General features: G+C 35.0%; 1 pseudogene across 1 annotated transcript in view; it reads right to left on the bottom strand.

The window, feature by feature from the left end:
• LOC309841751 (tubulin beta-4B chain-like) overlaps positions 1 to 11,153 on the bottom strand; it is a 130,838-nt pseudogene extending 119,685 nt beyond the window's left edge. The window contains exons 1-2 of the transcript in view: positions 11,059 to 11,153; positions 10,483 to 10,616 (exon numbers count right to left, since the gene is read on the bottom strand). The product of the transcript in view is annotated as a tubulin beta-4B chain-like (transcript). The remainder of the gene's footprint in view (positions 1 to 10,482; positions 10,617 to 11,058) is intronic.
• Between the last annotated feature and the right edge of the window lie 846 nt (positions 11,154 to 11,999).

The following is an 11,999-nucleotide window of genomic DNA, read 5'->3' on the forward strand; positions in this document are numbered from 1 at the left end:
TTTAAGATCCTTGTAACCCTGTTTTTCATAGTAATGAGCTGACTGGATAAAATAACACTGGTTTTCTATATAGATAGATATACTCCACCCTCATTATAGAACTATTTTCAAAAGCCAAGGATATTGAAAGTTATAACAGTAATGTCAGCCCTCATGATTAAATCATGAGGCACATGAGTTTTTCGTTTAAATTTGATGTTCTCATGATCTCAATATTTTTCATGCAAATCTTGTTATTTCTGCATCCTTTCACACTCCAGCTTAAATTGCTTGTCAATCGCCGTGCTTTTCTTGAGTGCAGCACTTCTGAGCTTCTCCAATACGATTTTATACATCTATTTATTCTATTTATATCTACTTCTTTAGTATATTTTCACTTAAAGAAGACATCGGTACAGCATTCCAAATCACTTTTAATGAAGTCTTTTGAATTAGAAGCAATGACTTTGGAGGCCAAAGGAGATGAGGCAAGAGGATTGGTTTGGCCAGGAGATTTTGGGGTGAGGGGGATTATAGGTTAAGAGAAGAAGCAGCCCTTTTTTATTTTAATATTTATCATTATAACTAAAGTACTTATACTAGGAGTTGATTAGAGCAAGGGCAAAGCTGCAGCCTAACAAAGAGAAACACCATAAATAGGGAGATCATGACAAAGTTAGGCAATAAAAAAGGACATTTAAAAAAGCCCTCACAAGATAACCCTTGAAATCTCAACTCTTTCAAAGGATCCCATTTTTTAAGAACCTATAGGCCTTCAATTTTAATTTTTAGCCACATGCTCTTTTTTTAGTAAATACTATTTTTGATTTCTATAATATTTTCTGGTACCATCATCTGCCTTGATCTTAGAAATCTAAGGGAAAAGGACCAGAGCCAAAAAAGCTTCAGTCCAATCAGTGTTCTTTCTCTTTCTGAATTTTATGAGACTTGAGCTATGGATATCTACAATTGCACAGGCAAGTTTTAGTCCCCTGGCACCAACAGTCCCCCCCACCTCGCCGGCACTGCATCTTAGTTTCTCAAATACGGGAATGTATGATTACTGTGTATCTTGTAAAATCGGCTACTGGGCTGGAATGTCACTAGTATAACAAGATATGCAATAATGTGCACTCATGTAGTTGAGGACACTTCTAATTGATTATACATTTATTTGCCACACCACTATTCTCCTTGGAATATTGCGTAAGAAAAAATCTTTTGAATAATCTCATACTGTTTTAGGGATTCCTGCTGTTTGCTAATGAATACACTACAAAGCTTTATTTTTCAAATGTGTTCTTAAATGTGTAAACTACTTATTGCTTTTTCCATGCATTTTTATATTCCAGAGGATCCTCTAGTGACAGAACATTTTCAATCATTACTTCTCTTTGGTGGAATCAATTACCTCCTGATAGATTCCCTTTCCAAGTTTAAAATTGCATTTAAAAACTCATCTCTTTTCTGAATTCTAATTGGGTGTACTTTGAACTCTGGATTCTTCTAGTGAATATTTGTTTATAAATCTTTCTATGACTTAAAGGGCTTGCTAACACATTTAGGGGTTGAATGTCATACATACAACAACCTATAATATATAATTTGGGGGAAATTAATTTATTAAACAAAGATTTAATTTGCTCTTAAAGGAAAGATGAGAAATATAGTTCTGACAAAGTCAGAAAGAAATAGTGATATATTTTTAGACATATTTGTTCTGCCTAAATGATTTGTCTAAAGTCACATTTGAGGAAATAAAAAATAGAATTGCTTATAATTGTCTCCCTGTTATACACAGAATCATATATAGTGGCTCACTTATATTCTTTATATATAAAGAAGCCCATTAGCTTTTCAGTGGTTATTATTTTACAAATTTATTAATCTGTAATATAGCCAAGAGGTGAGAGAGTAGGTAAAACACTGCCTCTTAATTATTATTCTATGATGTGTGAACATTTTATTGGCAAATATCATGTAAAGAACACTGTATATTCTTTTTTTTTAAAACAACACTGTACATTCTGATACTTGTTTTTTATAACAACTTTGTGAGATGGGAAGTTTTAGATCTGTTGTTTAGATGAGGAATATGGTAACAGAATGAAAATGACCTGCTTGAACTTCCATAATTAATTAGTAGCCAAGTTGAGATTTGAACCTAGCTGTAGCTCACTCCAAAGCTATTCATAATCTTTCCAGTATGGCACTCTATCTCTCAAAGTGAACTGTAAAATGTTCTTGATTTAAAGCATGTGCAATTTTATCTATAGAAGGAACTTTCAGGACTTCACTTAGAACCACTTTTATTTAAAAACGAATCTTGCTGCTTGCTTAACAGATTATTTTAGTCCCTAACATGAGATATGGAATAGAAAGTAGATAGAGGAAAGACATTAATGCTAAATACAAAGCTGGCAACCTCTCTTATCTTAAGATCACACGGAAGACACACAGTGACATGCAATGCAAAGAATGCAAATCCTGATTCCCAACCTCAGCACTCTGGAGGATTTACACTATTCCAACAGTGGCAAAATCAAACTGGAGGAGACAAACTGTAGAAAATTTAATCCCAGCTTCTTCTGACTTTAGGTGGGTGCAAGACCATTCTCTTAATTCAAGGTGACAGAATTTCAACCCTAGTCTTTTTTAATTTGGATGGCTAGTGTCATTAAAAATCTGAATTTGATGAATTGGGGAGGGTATGTGCTTTGGTGAGTGCTGTGAAGTGTGTAAACCTGGTGATTCACAGACCTGTACCCCTGGGGATAAAAATATATGTTTATAAATAATAAAAAATTTAAAAAAGATCTGAATTTGAATACCTTTAGATTTTTGAATGTTTGTTTTAATCACAGGCCCTATCATACACTACCATTTTACCCCAACCTACTGGAATCGCTTCTATCAATGTCTTGGCCCATGAAAATATTTGAATTTACAGCTTTTACCCTGACATGAGAAGTAAAGATAGGGTCCTTTTTCTACTTACTCTAGTAGTACTCAATGGCTCTTTTAAAGTACCCAATAGGGCTAGGATTAGGTTGAGATGATTTTACCTTAGGCATAAAATTTATGCAGGGATGCCATGCATGGATGGCAGGGACACCTGGGTAGCTCAGTCAGTTAAGCGGCTACTTTCAGCTCAGGTCATGATCCCAGAATCTTGTGATCAAGTCCCACATCTGGTTCCTTGCTCAGCAGAAAGCCTGCTTCTCTCTCTGCCTCTGCCTGCCACTCTGCCTACTTATACTCTCTCTCTCTCTCTCTGACAAATAAATAAATAAAATCTTACAAAGAAACTTAAGATGGCAAAACTCAGTGATCCAAATAATTAAAGGGCACATAAATGCAATATTAAAAAAAAACAAAATTAATTCAAAGTGTTTTTTTTTCCCCAAATATTCATGATGAACAAAATAAAGATATCACCTTATCCTTAGTCTTGTACCCAAACTGCCTTCCACAGATTATTATGTTTTTGTAATAATAGACTCAAATCTAAGGCCCTCATTCTTACTTGGTTAGTTTCTGTTCTTTTCTGTCCTATAACCTATCTTAAAAAAAAAAAAAAAAAAAAAAAGAGAATAGCAACTGATCCTGATTGGAAAAGAGGAACTCAAACAGTAAACTTATGTGGCTTTATTCAGCATAGTAGCCTATATTCAGTACAGCTTGAAGAAATCCTCTGTATAGTTAAAAATTTTGAAACAACAACAATAGCTAACAATTACTGAGCGTTTATATGGGGGCCCTGTGCTAGGCACTTTATTTGAGTTATTTTGCTAATTCCCAACAACTACCTTATGTGATAGAGATTGCTATTATACCCAGTTTACATATGAACCTAAGTCACTTGCCAAGTTAATACATGGTAGAGTTAAGGATTAAATTAGAACATCATAATTACAGAATACACATTTTTAAAGAGATAAATAAAATTGACTCTGAATCATAAATAGAAGGTTAAGTGATTTTTTAGCTTGAGAAGCAAGAAAAGTGTTAAAGTCTAGGAGACTTTGTTACTTAAAACTGGCTATCATGGGATAATATTTGGAGATTTCTAGCCAGTTTTTTTTCTCTCATCATCCACCATTATTTTAGTAATGATGTCTTCCCAGCTCTTCCCTGGAACTAAGAGTATGCATTGTCACGCGTAAGGACAGATATAGTCTAGGACAAAACAAAGTAATTTTTCTGTTTTAAATTTGTAGATTGATTTTTAAAATTCTCCAGCAGAGATTATGAACTTGAAAGACTCTCAATTTTTAATTGTTTTATTTGATCAAGAAATAGCCAATTTCATTTCTAAATCCTTGGCTCAAAATAATAAGAGCCACAGCACAGAAGACTCTGATCCAGTTATAGCATCAACTAGAGTGAGGAGAACTCCAGGATGATGTCAACACTCCCAAACGGGTAAGACTTTGACTAGCAGGAGTAAGAAGGAGATTCAGAGATGTGACTGGAGTTAGTTTTGGTGACTTTCTGCGTGCAGGGAAACAGCAAGTATTGCAGAGAAATCCCATGCTCAACATGGTGCTTAATAGGTCAAGTAGCACTGACTATTTTACTACTTTTTTAGTGGGCATGAAAGCAGTGTCAGATGGTTTGGTATGTTACATCTAGCAGCTCTGGGGGGCAGCAGAGAAGAACCAAGTCTATTAAAGTGGGTGCATTTGGAATAAGCAGGTTGTAGAGTGTGTGTTCGGAAAAGGAAGAGGCCTTGGCCAGACCTCAGACATTCTTGGTAGGTGAATGGGGATGAGAAACACTCAGCAGAGGTCAGAGGGAATTGAGAGGACCACAAGCTTGTTGCAGTGCTCTTTTGTACACCCCCTCCCCCACCAACCACCTTGCTGTCCCTCTGTGCCACAATGTTTTATCAACCTTCCCTGTGTCAGCGCCATCCAGGAAGAAGGCTTGGGAAAGAGGGAAGTGGGAATACTGTACTGACTGCATAATGATCTCAAAGAGATTGGGATTTAAGTTGGAAAGTAATCATGTCTACTCTTGAATTTGCAAAATGGAAATTTTCTTAATCTCCAGAAATGGGGAACAGTGAAATAAAATTACTCTCGAAGAATAATGGGAGGATATTATTGCATATCTGAGTGTTGTAATGGTAAATTTATAGCAGCTATAGAAAATAATTTGACAATCTTATGGTACTATAAGCTTCCGTTATCTAGAAAATTAATCTATGTGGAGCTCTGTTCTCTCACTATGGAAGAAAGTTAGAGCATTATTTTGTATACAAAATATCAATTAAATTTTGTTACCTATCTAACAATAGAATCTGAATTGCAAATTTTAATATTCTAAGGACTTTAATGTAATTATCATGAGCATTTTATGACTATTATATCTTGGGACTTAGAGGGTCTGGCTTATACCAAAATCTAATAAAAAAAAAGAGTAGGGTATTTTTATGATCACGTATCAGCACTGATCTACCATTTTCTCCAGTGTAGTTCAGTTTATCCAATTAGGTTTGATGATTTTTGCTCATAAATCCATATTCATCTACTATATTAAAAAATCCTATGATGTATGTTTTACTGGGGTTGGATATATTTCACAGTCTAAATTCAGTCTCTATTTAAATTGTAAGTAGCACACTGGAAATCCACAGAGGCAAAATGAAGAAACTGGAGTTAAAGACAGAGTTTGGCAGAAAAAAGAAAAGCCACTTGTTTTGTTTATTCTTCCAAACCTTAAACAATTAATGTTACGACACTGGACCCTCAGCTGCTTTGCTATAAACTTCTTTTGGCAATATGCTCAGATGAAGAGGAGCTTAATTTATTTAAGAGTATATGCTTCCGGGATTCATGATATCTACTAGAGAAAAATCAAACATTGTGATAAATCCCAGGGAGAAATGTGAAAATTTTAAGGAGCCCCCAAAAAAAGAAGCTCAAAGAATTTACTATGCCTTGGTAAAGAGATTTCAGACATTAAGACTGAATTTTTGTTTACTGGGATATTTTTTCCCCAAAATGTTGAAGGAAAGCTAAGTCTACAGTGATATGATACGAAAACAACAAATATTGGGAATCAGTAAAAATGTTCCTTTTTTTGGAAATCTAAGTAAGCTACCTTAGCAAACTTTACCTCCCTTAAAGTAAGTATACCCGTGTATTTCTTTTGATTATTATTGGATAATATAAAAGTCTTTTAATTATTATTGGATAATATAAAATGTTAAACTGTATGATTTCTTACTTTGAATTAACCATCATATTATTTCAACTCAAAGTAGCAAAAGAAAAACATCCCTCTTCTACCATGTATTTGGAAACATCACCTGTTATCTGATAGAATAATTATTGTTATTTTGGTTTCTAGATTAAAAGCAAATGGCAGGTAGAATGCAAGTAGGGATTGCTGGGAAGAAGGCCAGAGGAAATTGGAGTTAGAAATGTAAAATGTGTGCGGGAGTTTGTCTAAGGAAAAGCAAAGCCACTGTGTTTGGAAAAGGTTGAAATCTCATTATTTTGCAAGAGGTACATTAACAACTGCAAAAGCTTCAGAAATTCCAGGTAATCAAGAGTCTTAGAAGCTCACTGAGCCAGCATGCTTCTTCCCATGAGTGCTGCCTCTATAAAGCAGATTTTTCATTTTCACATTAATAGCATGGTTGAGAAGCTCTTGATAGAGTAGCTTCTGGGGGAATGGAATTTGTCTGAAGAAGAAATAAGCCTGGAAAAGCTGGAGTAGCCATAACTAAAGGCTGAAATTTACTTCCCTACCAGCCCTTCTTGTCGGGAGAAGGTCTGTTTTTGAAATCATGGTGTGTTTTTGACAATTTAGGATTCCTGAAATTATTGGGAATCAGAAAGAAAAGTATTTTTAGAAGTAACTTGTAGGCAGGTTTTATTTCTTTAATTATATAAAATGTTTAAAGAGACAGAAAAAAGATGCTTGGCGTCTCCCTGGATTTCACTGAGCAGTTGTATTGATGATAAATCTGTAGCACCTTTCCCCTCTGTCTTCTATTACTCTGCTAGTTACTGACTGTAGCCTGAGGTAAAGTGATTGCTGTTCCCTTTCTCTCTTCATTTCCACCTGCTAACTGTGCTCCTTGATCACTGCTCTCCTACCTTCACACATTTTCTCCCTGATGTCCTCATTTCTTCATAGCACAATTTCAAGTGTAGATTTCCCTGGTGGAGAAATATCACATGGTCTGAAAATGAAACAGAACAGAGTTCTATATTGATGTAGATGGCCCAAACAATACAGTGAGATTTTTTAAAAGGGAAAAAGCAAAACCTGAAAATAAAAGAAAATAGACCAAAAAACCAAGTAAATGGGAAATAAAGCCAAGAAGCCCTAAAATAAAGGGGCAACGTGATTTTCCTCACACAACTCATGACAACCCTGGGCAATTTACTCCATAAACATGCAAAGCGAGGCTTGATTTAGATGACTGTTTGGTTTTACAAAGCTGAAAGCCTTTCTCTGGCACACTGAAAATTATTGAATTTGGTCACATTCCTTTTCTTACCCTGATACATTATGTTGAGGTAAGGGAAGAAGTCACCTTGGGTTTTATAATCACCAATACTATAGCTTTAATATATTATGTTTAATTGTATAAAGTTTGCATAAATGAAATTAATACCATATATACTATTTTGTAGTTTTGTTATTTAAAAAATAAATTATATTTAAATTTGTATGCACCTAGTTAATAAGCAAAAACATTATTAAAATCTAATTTCTAAAAAAATAGAATTCTTTGCCTTGCCCTTTCTCACTGTCTGCCTTGCTCTCTATTAGTGTTATTCTCAACTCTTTCTAGCCTTTTCTTCTGTGTATTTATGTTTCTATTTCTAAGTAATGTTCTAATACTGCTCATTTTTGATTTGCATAGTTTAGGCCTCATCTGCTAACTTCCTGTTATGACAGATTTGTTGTTAGCTCTCTTAAAACTTCTGCTCTGCTTCTCTTCCTTATACCAATAACATCATGTCCCAACTTGAGGTTAGTTATATTTAATTTTTGTATTATCTTAAATAAATTCTATTCACTGTAGAGCTAAGGAGCATTATATATTTCCTTTCTTACATATTTGTTTCTCCAGAGTTAAAAATTTCCTTCTTGTTCTCATTTGTCCAGTTGTCTACCTATCAGTTCTTTCCACACCCTGCAACAGCATGCAGTATAGTTTTCACGTGGTCAGATGTATCAGATTATTTTTCCATTACATTTGTTCTCTCTAGCAGATTTTCCCCCAGAATGCATTATTATCTATTGCGTGAATATAGTCTCTAAATGTTCTAGGCCAGTTATGTCGTCATGATCCTGGAAATTCCCCTCACTAGATTTCTGTGGCTAGAGCTTTACTTGTTGATTTCATGTCTTCTTCATTGGTTGTCTTTGCATATTTTAAAAAAATGGCTTTGATGCCAATTGAGTGGAACTTTTGTTTATTTATGAATGAATTTATTGAAAAGATTAATGGAGTTATTCTACTGCATTGTGCTTTGGAAATACTATCTAAAGGCTCTAGGTACATGGAATAGTAACTGACCCTTGAGTTTCTTTTTATTGTCATTAACCAAGTTCAGTACCTTCATAAGGCACTCAATAAAATATTCTAGATAAAATAATAATTTGTGAATATAAACTTATTAATTTCTATAATAATCTTTAAATTATATTAGTGAGAAATTATATCTATTGGGTTTATCTGATTTGAGAAAGAACATTAAAGCATTGAAATTTTCTAAATGAATTGAAAGATTTTTTTTATTGGGAAGGCACTGACATGAAGCTATATGTACACACATATATGTATACATATATTATGAGTAATACATATGCATATATAATATATATCATATACATGTATGCATATTATATATAATATATGTATGCATATATAAATATCACTTGAAAATGAAGGGAGATAACATTCAGTGCTATGTTTGCACTAAATTTACTTTATAAAATATTTTTTCACTTTTTTATATTGAAGTATAATTGATATATGATATTATATTTGTTTCAGGTATGAAACACAGTGATTTGATAATGCACTAAATTCTTTTACCGAAATTATTGCATTTAGTTCTCTGAGAAGCTTTAGGGTTTACCTGATGAAATACAGATTTTGAAGTTAACAGCCATGTTTTTTTTTTAATTTTAAATTTTATTTATTTAACAGAGAGAGAGAGCAAGATCACAAGTAGGCAGGGAGGCAGGCAGAGAGAGAGGGGGAAGCAGGATCTCTGCTGAGCAGAGACCCTAATGCGGGTCTCGATCCCAGGACCCTGAGACCATGACCTGAGCCGAAGGCTTAACCCACTGAGTCACCCAGGTGCCTCCAACCATGGTTTTGAGTCCTGGTCCTGAGAGTTAGAAAATATAGGTAAAGTGACTAGCACATACTACTTCTTCCATTAATGCAACTACTGTATGACTACAAGCTTCTTACTATTATGACAACTACATCTGTTACTACTATTACTACTACAGTTTATAGGCAAAGAAACTAAGAGCTTAGATACATTAATAAATTTAATCAAGATCATATTCCTGGTAAGGGGGAAAACAGGGAATTAAAAATGGATTTTTCTGACTGACTTTAAAACCTTCTCAGTACATTGCACACTCTTTATCAGAAGCAAACAAAGCTATCCCCATCATTTTAGACCTTTTGATTTGCAGAGTAATAAACACTCCACTGACCTCTGTAAAGGACAAGGTTGTTCAGAAGGACAATCTTTGCTGTGCTTAGAAAGCTAATCACCGTAAGATCGTATGATTTGGACCAGAAGGGTAGAAAATTTTTTGTTGGAATCTATAACAAAACATTTGTCTCTGATTTTCCAGTGATTAAGTGTAGGGCCAATAAAAAATGATGAGTGTTTTTGTTTTTTGTTTATTTAAGTAAGATCTACAACCAGTGTGGGTCCAGTGTGGGGCTTGAACTCACAGCCCTAAGATCAAGACAGACCTGACCTGAGATCAAGAATGGGATGCTCAGGCACCCCTGAGTGTTTTTTAAATCGTATCCTGGACATTTTGTGTATTATCTTATGGGATAAGAGGCACCCAGTTGCCCCCCTTTACTGACTTTTAAATCCTATGTTTTTCATTGAAACTAATAATGAAATTGGGACACTTTACTCATAGAATTGTATAAAAACATGAACACAGATTTTTTTCTTAGACAATAATGTTAGTTTTGAATTTCATATATTACATATTTCTGTGTGATGCTTATGGTATGCTAAATAAAATTGTTGGGGAGTATGGGAAATAAAATGTTTGGAGGGATGGGGCTATTGAACCACGGTGTGGTCCGTTGACAAACAGCACTAACATCAGTTGGACATGTGTTAAAAATATAAATATCCACCCCACCTAAGACCTATAGATTAAAGAGCTCTGAGAGTGGATCCCCTCAAGCTATTTTTAAACAAGCCCTCAGGTGATTTTTATTTGAGCTAAAGTTTGAGAACCACGGAGCTAAGGGAATACCTGAGGACTCCTGCAGTTTAGTATGGCCTGCTGGTGGGAGGATTCTCCAGAGCCCCACATTAGTATGCTGTGCTATACATGTATGGCCTTGTCCTGAGGCTTCTCCTTCAGCCTTTTCTTCTTCTTCCTTAATTCTGTGGGTAAGCAAGGGAAAAGAAAGTAGGCATACTTAATGCTGAAGTTACAAGTTGTCTGTATAGTCTTGGAGTGGATAAGAACTCAAATCATCTTCTACTTATTTCCATATGAGAAATATTAATATAGTCAGAGGCTGCCTTATATTCGGTCTCAGAAAAAGAGAAATGTTTAAGGTTCCTTGTGTAAAATTGCTTAAAATTCCATGACTAAAACTATTTTAAAGAAACTGGCATTTCCCCAAAAGAAAAAGCAACACATAAAAAGCTATCTTTTCCTTAATAATAGATGAGGAATAAATTGAAAACTAATAGACTCTCGGCCTCTACATGGAGGAAGATCCAAGATACATGAAGAGACCATAGTGAGAGGAGATGCTGGTGGGGATTTATGGAGGAGTATGTCAAAGCCAACTTGGGGCCCTGCAAGTTTGGGACTTACGGTACGTAGGTAGGACCAATGTATTGTAATGCCATGGATGCCCGTCTATAAATTACAAATGGCTGATTCTGATTGAGCTGGTTGTTGCCGTCCATTATTACTAACGACACTTAGGGAATTTAGCAATAATCCTGCAAGTTTGTAGGCAGAGGAGCATGTAGCTCTTAAATGAGACTGTTTTCTCAGTGTTAATGCAAAATACAGACAACGCATGGTAAGGGACATTCTTTAACTCAGTTGAGCGTTATTATTATTATTATTATTATTATTATCTCTTAAGAATATCACAGTTCCAGGTGTCTTTCGGCATCGCAGTTCATCAGCATCTACCTTAAGGATTCTGTAATGTTTAAAATCTCTTGGCCCTCAGGGGCAGGTAGAATCACATCTCACTTGCTCCCCTAAAAGGCACAAAATCAAATTACACCAAAAGTCTCCTTAGAGTACAGCTCTTTGCCAATTACTTGAATTATTTTCAGCCACTTTGGCACATTTCCCCTCCAGACGAAATGGAAATCTTTTAGTCTGCACCAGTGAAGGATTTCATATTTCTTAGTGCTTCCACATATACAGTATAATGAGAATAAAAGCTTCTCTGCCTCACAGATCTTTCCTACGGTGCCATAATGCAGGGAAAATAACATCCATTTCTAACACATGAAGCCTACATATTTTCTAAAGAAGAAGAGAAAGACATTAACATTACACAAGAAAACTATTTGCTCTTTGCTTTAAATTTCCAAATTTGAGCACACCGGAGATTTCAGACTTGAAAACTACATACATCTGTGCTGAGATATGGACCCTCTAAGGTGCTTCATTATTGGCACTGAAAGCTGGTTTCATGAAACACCTGCTCTGAGTAAGCAATGTGATCAGAGAGTGTCAGCAGGGCAGACAGATTTTAAATGGAAGATTGTTACTTACCCAAAAGCCATTTG

This window comes from Mustela nivalis (genome assembly GCF_964662115.1).
Source record: "Mustela nivalis genome assembly, chromosome: 1".
Classification (NCBI taxonomy): domain Eukaryota; kingdom Metazoa; phylum Chordata; class Mammalia; order Carnivora; family Mustelidae; genus Mustela; species Mustela nivalis.